This window comes from Sus scrofa, chromosome 17 (assembly GCF_054392235.1).
Source record: "Sus scrofa isolate SSC_HxYL_T2T_F1_AM1 chromosome 17, Sscrofa_HxYL_maternal_Yorkshire_Landrace_v2.0, whole genome shotgun sequence".
NCBI classification, from domain to species: Eukaryota; Metazoa; Chordata; class Mammalia; order Artiodactyla; family Suidae; genus Sus; species Sus scrofa.
The window spans coordinates 67,273,143-67,282,650 of NC_139399.1; positions in this window are offsets into that span (position 1 = coordinate 67,273,143).

A 9,508-nucleotide genomic window follows, 5' to 3' on the forward strand; every position below is an offset into this window, starting at 1 on the left:
GGGCTGCCACGTGGCCCAACGCCTACAGAAGCTCCCCATTGCTGCGGAAAGTTCTGCTGGATGGCACAAGGCCTTCCATTTACATGTCAACCCGGGGACAGACAGCTAATAAAACGGTAAATTTGGGAGTGATTATTCACATGTGAGAAGAGAACTGTAGACCCATAAAAGGAGGTGCCCAACGATTTCCATTAACCGGAGGATTGAAATGTCTATTTACACATCATTAACTGCTTGACAGCCCAGGCTGTGCGGGGAGCGGGGATGGAGTCGGCCACTCGGTCTCTTGTGTTGGGAGATGCTTTTGTGTGGTTAGAAATGGGGGTGAGAAGTGTCCTCATTTGAAGGGGTGCCCTCAGGTCAGCAGGCTCCAGGTCCCTGGCTCCAAATCTTCCTCCAGCCGGGTTTCAGTCCTAAAAACAGGACAGCCAGCTTCCCTGCACAGGCTGATGGTGCCCTAGGGTTTTGCCCCCAAACTGTCCCAACTTCTCATCCCGGCTCAGACACCCGCCTGCTGTGCAGCCCTGAGCAAGCCTCTGACCTCTGTGCCTCGGCCTCCCCACCTGTAGTCAGGAGAGGAGCCCCACAGAGCACCCGGAAACTCCCTTTCACAGTTTGCTCCCGTGGTCATTTGTGTGAACGAGGGCCCAGTCATTGAAACTCCCAGCACCCGCTGAGTTCTCCAAGCAGACGCATTGAATGAGTGGGTGACTGGCCCCCCGAGCTGCTGCATCTGTCTCCGGGTGGAGCCCCTGAAGCAGAGCCTGGGCAGGGTTCTTGCAGAGAAAGCCTCAGCAGACACCTGCAGGGAGTCAAGGCGGGAGGGAACAGGCCCCAAGAGTGAGTTCAAGAGAGTGAGTGTCCTCCTGATCCCACAGGGACTCCAGAGGCTGCTGCTCATCAAAATTTACTCTTTATCCTTTGACCCCGGAGGCGAGGGACCCAGGCTTTCAGATGCCCCCCCCATCAGACAGTCATTGACTATGCTCACTCATTCATTCCACTTGTTGTTCTTGTTTTAATATTCTCTTAATTTTATTGGCGTATAGTTGACTTACAATGTGGTATTAGTTTCAAGTGCACAGCAAAATGATTCGGTTATAGCTATGCGTGTATCCGTTCTTTTTTCCTAGATAGGTTATGACAGGATATCGAGTGGATTCCCCTAGGCTATGCGGTAAGCCTTGTTCATAATCTATTTTATATTCAGCAATGAGTGTATATTATTCCCATCGTCCCAGCTCATCCCTCCCTCCGTGGTTTCCCCTGTGGTAACCAAAAGCCTGATTTCGAAATCTGTGAATTTGCTTCTGTTTGATGAATAGCTCTTTCGCATCATTTTTATTAGATTCCCCATATAAGTGATATCATATACTATTTGTCTCTCTCTGTCTGACTTCATTTCAGCATGATGATCTCTAGGTTCATCCACGTTGCCGAAGATGGCACTATTTTGCTCTTTTTTATGCCTGAGTAGTATTCCGTTGCACATAGGGACCACATCTTCTTTACCCAGTCTTCTGTTGATGGAGGTCCACTCACTCATTCCTCCATTCCGTAGCTCAGGATTGGAGTCTCCTGGTGAGAAGGGAGGGTTCCCACTGGCCAGGGACAATCTTCCAAAGTGGCCTGGTGTGAGCTCCTAACAGCTGGTGGCGGGCGGCCGAGGGCGTCAGCCGAGTAAGCAGGTCTGGGGGGCGGGGGCACCGCTGCTGGCCCTCCGTGGTTCGAACATCTGCAAGTTCCTGCTTCTTCTGTCACCGAGACAGAGAGCATTCCATTTACGTATGTTAAGTTTTTCCAGCCAAGGTGTATTTTGACTTTTCCTAGTATTTATCGAGGTCCCTTCACCAGCCTCTGCTGTGCCCTCCCCAGGAAGAAATGAAGCCCTCTGCTTCTGCTTCTAGTTAGTCAGCTTGGTACACGACAGTGCACAGGTCTCAGGCCATAGTGGCTTTGCGGAAAGTGGCCCTATTAACGACGGAATGTGCCCTCGCTTGTTCTGAAACCATCCCTCCCTAAAGGGGCGGTGTTAATTTAAACTTTTTTTTTTTTTTTTTGGCTTTTTTAGAGCCGCGCCCGCAGCATGCAGAAGTTCCCGGGCTAGGGGTTGAATCAGAGCTGTAAGCCACCAGCCTACACCACAGCCACAGCAACATCAGATCTGAGCCACATCCGCGACCTACACCACAGCACATGGCAACGCTGGATCCTTAACCCACTGATCAAGGCCAGGGATCGACCCCACACCCTCATGGTTACTAGTTGGACTTGTTACCACTGAGCCACAATGGGAACTCCTGATTAGAAATATTTCATTCAGGAGTTCCCGTTGTGGCGCAGTGGAAACGAATCCGACTGGGAACCATGAGGTTGAAGGTTTGACCCCTGGCCTCACTCAAGTGGGTTGAGGATCCGCCGTTGCAGTGAGCTGTGGTGTAGGTCGCAGATGCGGCTCGGATCCCGCATGGCTGTGGCTGTGGTGTAGGCAACAGCTCCAATTAGACCCCTAGCCTGGGAACCTCCATAGGCCGAGGGAGCAGCCCAAGAAATGGCAAAAAAAAAAAAAAGAAAAAGAAAAAGAAAAAAGAAAAGAAATTATTTTCATTCAGAAATGTGGCCACGGGGAAGTGGGAGAGCGGTGCTCCACCGCCTGGTTCCCCGAGGTGCTGAGCAAAGCCTGCTGCCTCTGTGCCCCAGAAAGACAACAGCCCGCGGAAAGCACACATTTGGCCTGATGTAAAGTCCTGATGCAAAGTCCTCCGCTTCCAACCTCCAACCCCAACCCTTGCCCTCGACAAGCAAAACGCTTCTCATCCGTCAAAGCAGTCCCTTCTAAAGAGGCAAGGCCGTCTGGGAGGGTGGAGAGATTCTTTTCCCGCCAGATGAGAAAGCAAGAAGCCAGCCGTTCTGCAAGAGCTGCTCTTCTCTCTCGTGGTCCAAGGGGACGTGGGTCTTACGGTTGGCGAGATGCCTCCAGCTTCAGCTTTCTGTCCCTGAGGCCTTAGGACGTCTCCCTGAGGCGGCCAAATGAAATGCGACAATGATCAGAACACAAATGTCGCCGCGTGGGCCTCCTCTCTGTAAAAGACTGCCAGCAGGGCTGCGCGGCCCCCGGTTTCTCCGGTCTGCAGCTGGGTACCTCGGCGGTGGGGCTGGCAACAGCCTGGGATGTAGGATGTGACGTGAGGGTTCCCCTGGGCCCGAATCCCGAATTGCAGCCCTGCCGGTTTTCAGCTCAGGGTCTTTGGGTGATTCTCCTACCCGCTAAGCCTTGGTTTCCTCATTGACCATGGGAATAAGAAGGTCAGTCTTCAGCGTTGTTGGAAGGGCTATAAAGTGTGTAGTGTGACTACTTCGGAAGGCCTGGCTCTCACTCTTATTGTCCGTGGCAGTGACAGTCTAGTGCATCGTTCCCACAGGAGAAAAAGAAATTGGACGTGCGGGTTATGACAGATTTGTATTATTATTTTTTTAGAGACCTAAAAAGATGGGTTTTCTTCCTGGAGAGCAATCTATTTCACATGTTTTTGGTAGAACTTTCTCACCAGAGTGTTGACACTTCGGCTCCTGGTCCTCACCTTGGAGCAGAGCCTTCTGGAAAATTGTCATGGGGGCCGGGGCTTGGGGGGAGAGGGGCATCTGGGGATTGGGCCTGCGGGGTCTCCGACTTGGGAGGGTTTTTGTGCTGAGTAGGGCCGACCCAGCTTTCTTCCTGGAAACGCAGCCCTCTCCCTGGAGCTGAGGAGCAGGAGCAACCCAGACTCGAGAGAACATTCCTGGCCTTTTCCAGGGGGCGGGAAGGCTGGGAATACAGGAGGGAAGGTCAGCTCGTGACCCCAGAGCTCAGAATTCTCAGATCGGGTCCTCTGGCCAACAGGATGGAAATGGATGGAAAGCATTTCTAGAGATGAGGGCAAAGGAGGGTCCCCACGCCAGAAACTTCTCTCCCAGTGCTGGGGCCTGTAGGACATAGAAGGGTAAATAACCTTGACGTTCCCCTTCCCTGCGTCACATTTCTCCCCGCTGGACCCGCCTCCACCTTGCTTCTCGGTGCACGTATGTTGGCCTGGGTTTAATTGGGTGGAAACCGCCACGCTTCATCCCCCACACTCTCAGCAAATGAGGGAGACAAGCGCAGGGGAGGCAGGAAACCACTGCTTGTGAGTCCCCGTCACCTGGGAGTCACACCCAGGCTGTTTCCCCAAGGCTTCGAGGCCGCGAGGGACACGGGGTCTGAAAGAGCCGAGCGGGAGAGTGGCCTCCGGGGAGCGGACACCAGGTCCCGACAGGCATCTCCCTGTACAGGAAGAACGTGGTGACTGTGGATAAGAATAGTTCATTGCACACTTGGGACTTGCTGAGAGAGCCGGTCTTCAAGAGTTCTCACCACACACGCGGAGAAGGTAAATGCGCAGGGGATGGATGGGTCTGTGGCTTGACGGCGGAGTCGTTTCTCCAGGACTCTGTGGATCAAAGCATCACATGGCCTGAAATAGACGCCGTGTTTACCTACCAATCGTTTCTGGGAGAAACCAGAGAAAGCGCCATGCCCCCTGCCTCTGTCCTGCTGACCCGCAGAAATCTTTTGCACCAAGGAAAAGGCCATTAAAAACACTTCCAGAAGCCCCTCTAATGGACCAAACGATTGAATCTGACCGCATGTCTCTTTTGCTCAGATAATCTTGTCGAAAAGAAACGTGGCATAATGAGCATCCCTCTCTTATCGTAAATGAGATCTTCTCAGGGCTGCTCCAACAGGAGGACGTGATTGATTATGAGACTTTCCACTTGGCCAGGCTCCGGGAGGGGCCACGGGGCTGTCGGGTAACTCACGGAGCAGGTCACAGAGTCACAGAGAGCCCACCCGGAGCCTGGCTCGAAATGGAGGAGGTGCCACCGCGTTTCTAAATGTGGGAAGACAAGCCTGGAAGGGAGCCTTTTGAATTCACCGTTTTCCCAACCAGATCCTTTGCTCCTCTGGGGGCTACAGTGTTTTTACGGGATTCTGAAATGAATAATACTCAGAGTGCTACCCTTTCCAGGAAATGGGTACTCACGCTGCTCCTTGAGGTTGGGGGAAAGGTCACCTTGGTACTTCTGATTATTCAACCTGACCCTTTGGACTGGTCCTAACAGTTTTCCCATCCCTTCCTGGGGACAAAGGACTCCATGCATCTGGGGAAGCGGCGGTGGTGGAATCCAGGTGTGGAGCCCAGTGGAAGGTGCCCTGGCACCTCCGTCCTAGGGCAGGTGGCCCATGGCAAAGCCATTCTTGGATGTGGAGCCAACGTGTTCGGAAAGGCAATGCCTCCAGCAGGCAAATACCCCCAAACAGATACAACCCAGGCATCAAGTTGTGCCTTGTCCACCACGAGCTGGAGCCCACAGTGTCTGGAAGGGGCAGCACCGCAGAAGCAAGAGATGCCGTTTTGAATACAACTGACCCAAGAGAAGAGACAGTCTGATAGAGACAAGGTTGCATCTGTCCTTCCGACTCTTGCAGAGTGCTGGCTAGATCCAAGGGGTCGGTTTTTCTTCTTTTCCCTCCCTCCCCGCCCCCCTTACTTTCTCCACCCCTCCCACCCCCCCTCCTCCTCCCGTCACTCCCCCCCAACCCCCCGCTTCTTCATTTCTTGTCTGGAACTTTCCAGTTCAGTAGTTTATATAGCTGAAATCAACTGGCTAATTGTCAGTTTTTCTCTCTGCTTTGTAATAGGCAGTGTCTCCCCTGAGCTGAATGCTTAGTCACGCAAGATAATAAGAAATGCAGAAATTCAGAAAGCCACAGACGCATTTAGAAGACAAACAGGTTATGAAATTGCCTATCAGGAACCCTAATTTAAAATCACTTCCAAAAGGGTCTGCAGTCTCGCTTTGCACCCAGCTGCCACCCCCTCCTTAAAATTTCCAGCGCTAAATGAGGACGTTTTCAAAGGTCAGGCCCATGAGGCTCTCGGAGCCTCAATTACTTTCCTATGAAAGGAAAAGAGGGTGGAACACAAAAGGGCACCAAGACCTTCTGGGGGAATTTTAATTAGGTACCAAAAGGCAAATGCAAATCTCAGATTTTTCCAAACGCTGAGATGAAATTGCTTGCCCGCGACACTTGTTGCTGATAAAGCGTCCTGGGGTGAGTGCCTGGGTCGTGCACATGACCGTGAAGGGGCATCTCCTTGACATAAGTCCGTGTGCGTAAAGGTGCTGTGACATACGAGCCAAAAATACATTCGAAAGATTTTTTGTAACCAAAGGGAAAGAAAAATGCGTTATTTTCATGTCATGTTAATGTGTTTTCTTTTCCCTGCCACTAATTATGCTATTTCAAGAAAATAATTGGAATTGGCTAGAAGAAATTAAGAATAGAAACTTGCAAATTATATAACCTAATGAATCTAACTTTTGGTAATGAACCTAGTTGCTACTTAACACGCATCACTGGAGCCTGCATTAAACAGAGGAGGCCTCCTAACTCTTTTAATTCAACTGAACCATTCTTAATAATTCATAATTAAGTCTGGCTCAGAAATGATAGTCTCCATGGCAATATTGATTTATTTGCTTTTTGTGTCTCTGCCAAATGTTGGAAGCGACAGAATTCTGCGTCTCGGAAGGTGGGTGGCATCAACAAAGATCGCAGACCGAAAGGAACAGCAAAGGGTTTTTACCAAAAGTCCCTTCTGTCGTAACTTCCAAGAAAGATGAAACGTAAAACGGGAGAGAAGGGAAAGAGGAGATTACAGGCTCCCCGGCGAGGCGTTCGTGGAAATTCACAGCCACGTGTACCCACCGGTATGGAAAACCAGAAGTCCCTTAAAATCTGTGTCTGTGAGATGAGAGCAAAGGTCTTTGGGGGCGGGGGCTACACCAGGGAATGGCCCCCACTCCCCAGATCCCCAGCTTACTTTCTGCTTGAAAGACCACCAAAGCCTGCCCTCACGGCGCAAATGAGTTGAAGGAAGACGCATTTCCAAAAATGTCCTCTCTGGGCTACAGCCTTCTTCCTGGGTCCTTTGATGGAAAATACTCTAGACACGAATGTGTGCTATTAGCGTAGATTTGAACCCCCCCCCCAATGTCCTCCAATGTCGATCGCCCGTTTCACCTGCTTTTCATAAAAATGTCCTTCTGCTCCAGCTGAAACCCCCCCCACCCAAGACCCATCATCTGAACCCTGACCTCTGACCCCGAAGGAAATGAAGTCGGCTCCAACGCCCAGGTCACGATGCGGTGCTGTCCTTTGCAGACCACATGGGAACGAACACAGCAATACTTACCATAAAAGTAATAGACTCAGTGAACGTCTGTCTTCAGAGGTATGAACAGGAGTCGGATGGTGCATAAGCATCGTATTTTAAAAGTCCGATTAAGAGCCTGCCTTGAAGCGAGTTGGGAACGGAGACCTGAGGCTGTACCGTGTCTGCTCAACAGGCAACGTCTTGGAAAGCTGCGTCCACAAGTCAGAGCTTCGGGAACTCTTGAGGGGCTTCTGTCTATGATTTACTGGCTTTTTCCTTGAATCCCTTCCAGCCAGTTGGGCAATAACGTTTTATTGAATGGGAGTAAGATGTGTGTCGGATCGTGTACTAGAGACTCTTAAAATGGCTTAAAATAGCCCAAGGCCAGCAACATTTTCCAGATACAATTGCTGAAGCATCCTCTGGACAGGCAGAGGTCTCCCTTTTAGATGACACTATCCCCTTCGGAAGGCTGGTGTGGGTCACACACGAACTCACGTGCACACATCACGCCCACACCCAGGGCTGCGGCCCCTGGGCTGAGCAATAGGAGCAGACAGAAGGCGTTTGAGCCCAGCTCTGCCACCAACGATGTGTGATCTTAGCCAATGTCACCGCACCTCTCTGAACCTCCGTTTCTTTAGCTGTAACGTGCAGCTGACCACCCCGGCTGGTTGGAAAATTCACAGGACATGAGAGATGCGAAGGCAAAAGGTAGGGTCTAAAGCAGACTGCAAGGGAAGAGTCCCAGCTCTTCCCTGCTCCCGCTGTGTGACCTTTGACAAGTTACTGAACCTCTCTGTGCCTCGGAGTTCTTACTTATAACATGAAGATAACAGCAAGTATCCATCTCAAACGATTATAGTGAGTATTAAGTCCATCAGCATGATATGCTTTTAACAGTGCTTCTCATTATTGCTATTAACAATTGCTGCTCTGTTGGAAAGGAAAGAAAAAACAGACTGCCCTTTGGTCCCCAAAGTCATGGGATGTTTATCCAGCTTCCCAGGAGGCCCCTGAAATAAATCCCGAAGGAACAAAACAGCCATTAAAAATTGTGTCAAAAGCGTAATTTTAAAAGCAACACGTCATTCCCACGAAAATTGGAACAAATGAGATTTTACTCTCAAATAAAGGGATGGCATTGTATGTGTCTACCTGGGCAGGGTCCTGCAGTGAGAACAAGCATCCCGCCTGTGTTCCTTCATTCAGAAGTCAGCGTCTGTTGAGCTCCTAGCGGATGTGACATCCTTGCTAAACCCTGGGTGACAGGGACAGCTTGGATCTTCGCGGAGCTATAGAGTGATGACAAAACAACGTGCATTTGCCCAGAGAGGAATAAATGGGTTGGGGGCAGAGGAGGAGGGGTGCGCTTCTTGAGAGCAAGGGGAGGGGGCGGGGGGCAACTCCAACTCGGAGGCAGAGGAGGAGTTTTGATCCGATGGAGAAGGGGTCAGGCCATCTGGCAGCATACGGAGCCCAAAGGCAGGGTGACCCTGTGAGCCAAGACGGGGGTGAGAAGGGGCTGTTGGGGAAACTCGGAGGAGGAGCCCGGAAAACCACGGGGAGGACCTGGGGTCTCCCGCTGTGGCTGTGAGCATCCCAGAGGCTCTAAGCTGGGGCAGAGCGTGAGTGCATCTCGCTGTTGAGTGCTCACTCCAGGAGGCGTGAAGCCGGGACCAGGGAGGGGCGAGATGAGATTTGGGCCAGGACCACTGCAGTGGCTGCCCTTCAGCGCATGTGCCCTCATCCTCTGATAAGAACACAGAGGGCAACGTAGGGAGAGGGCTTCTCCCATCACCAACATCCCCTGTGCTGGGCTGGGAACTCCAAGGAAGGGGCAGAAAGTGGAGACGAGGATGAAGATGAGTCGATTCGGTGTGGGAGGGGCCTGGGCAGCAAGGCAGGGTCTTGGCCCCATCCCTCCCTTCCCCTGGGCTGGAGAGAAGGGATTGAAGAGAAGGCTGCAGAGGCCCGGGCACAGCTTCCCCAGGATGAGATGCAAGATGAAGGGACGGCCAGTTGCAAGACCAGCCTTACAGTCCTCGGAAAACCATGTCCCCCACCCTGGGTAGCATGCAACACGTAATGAATGCTGTGCTATTCGATTCATGCCGAATAAACAAAATGACAGAGGAGCATGTGGAGAGAGGCGTAAATTCCTCATTGATACATGCATTCTGGAAAACAAGGAACTGATTCGGAAAGAGATCGTGTAGGCTAACCCGTGGTGGTCGTAAAACCTCAAACGGATCCACAGGTAGCCTTGC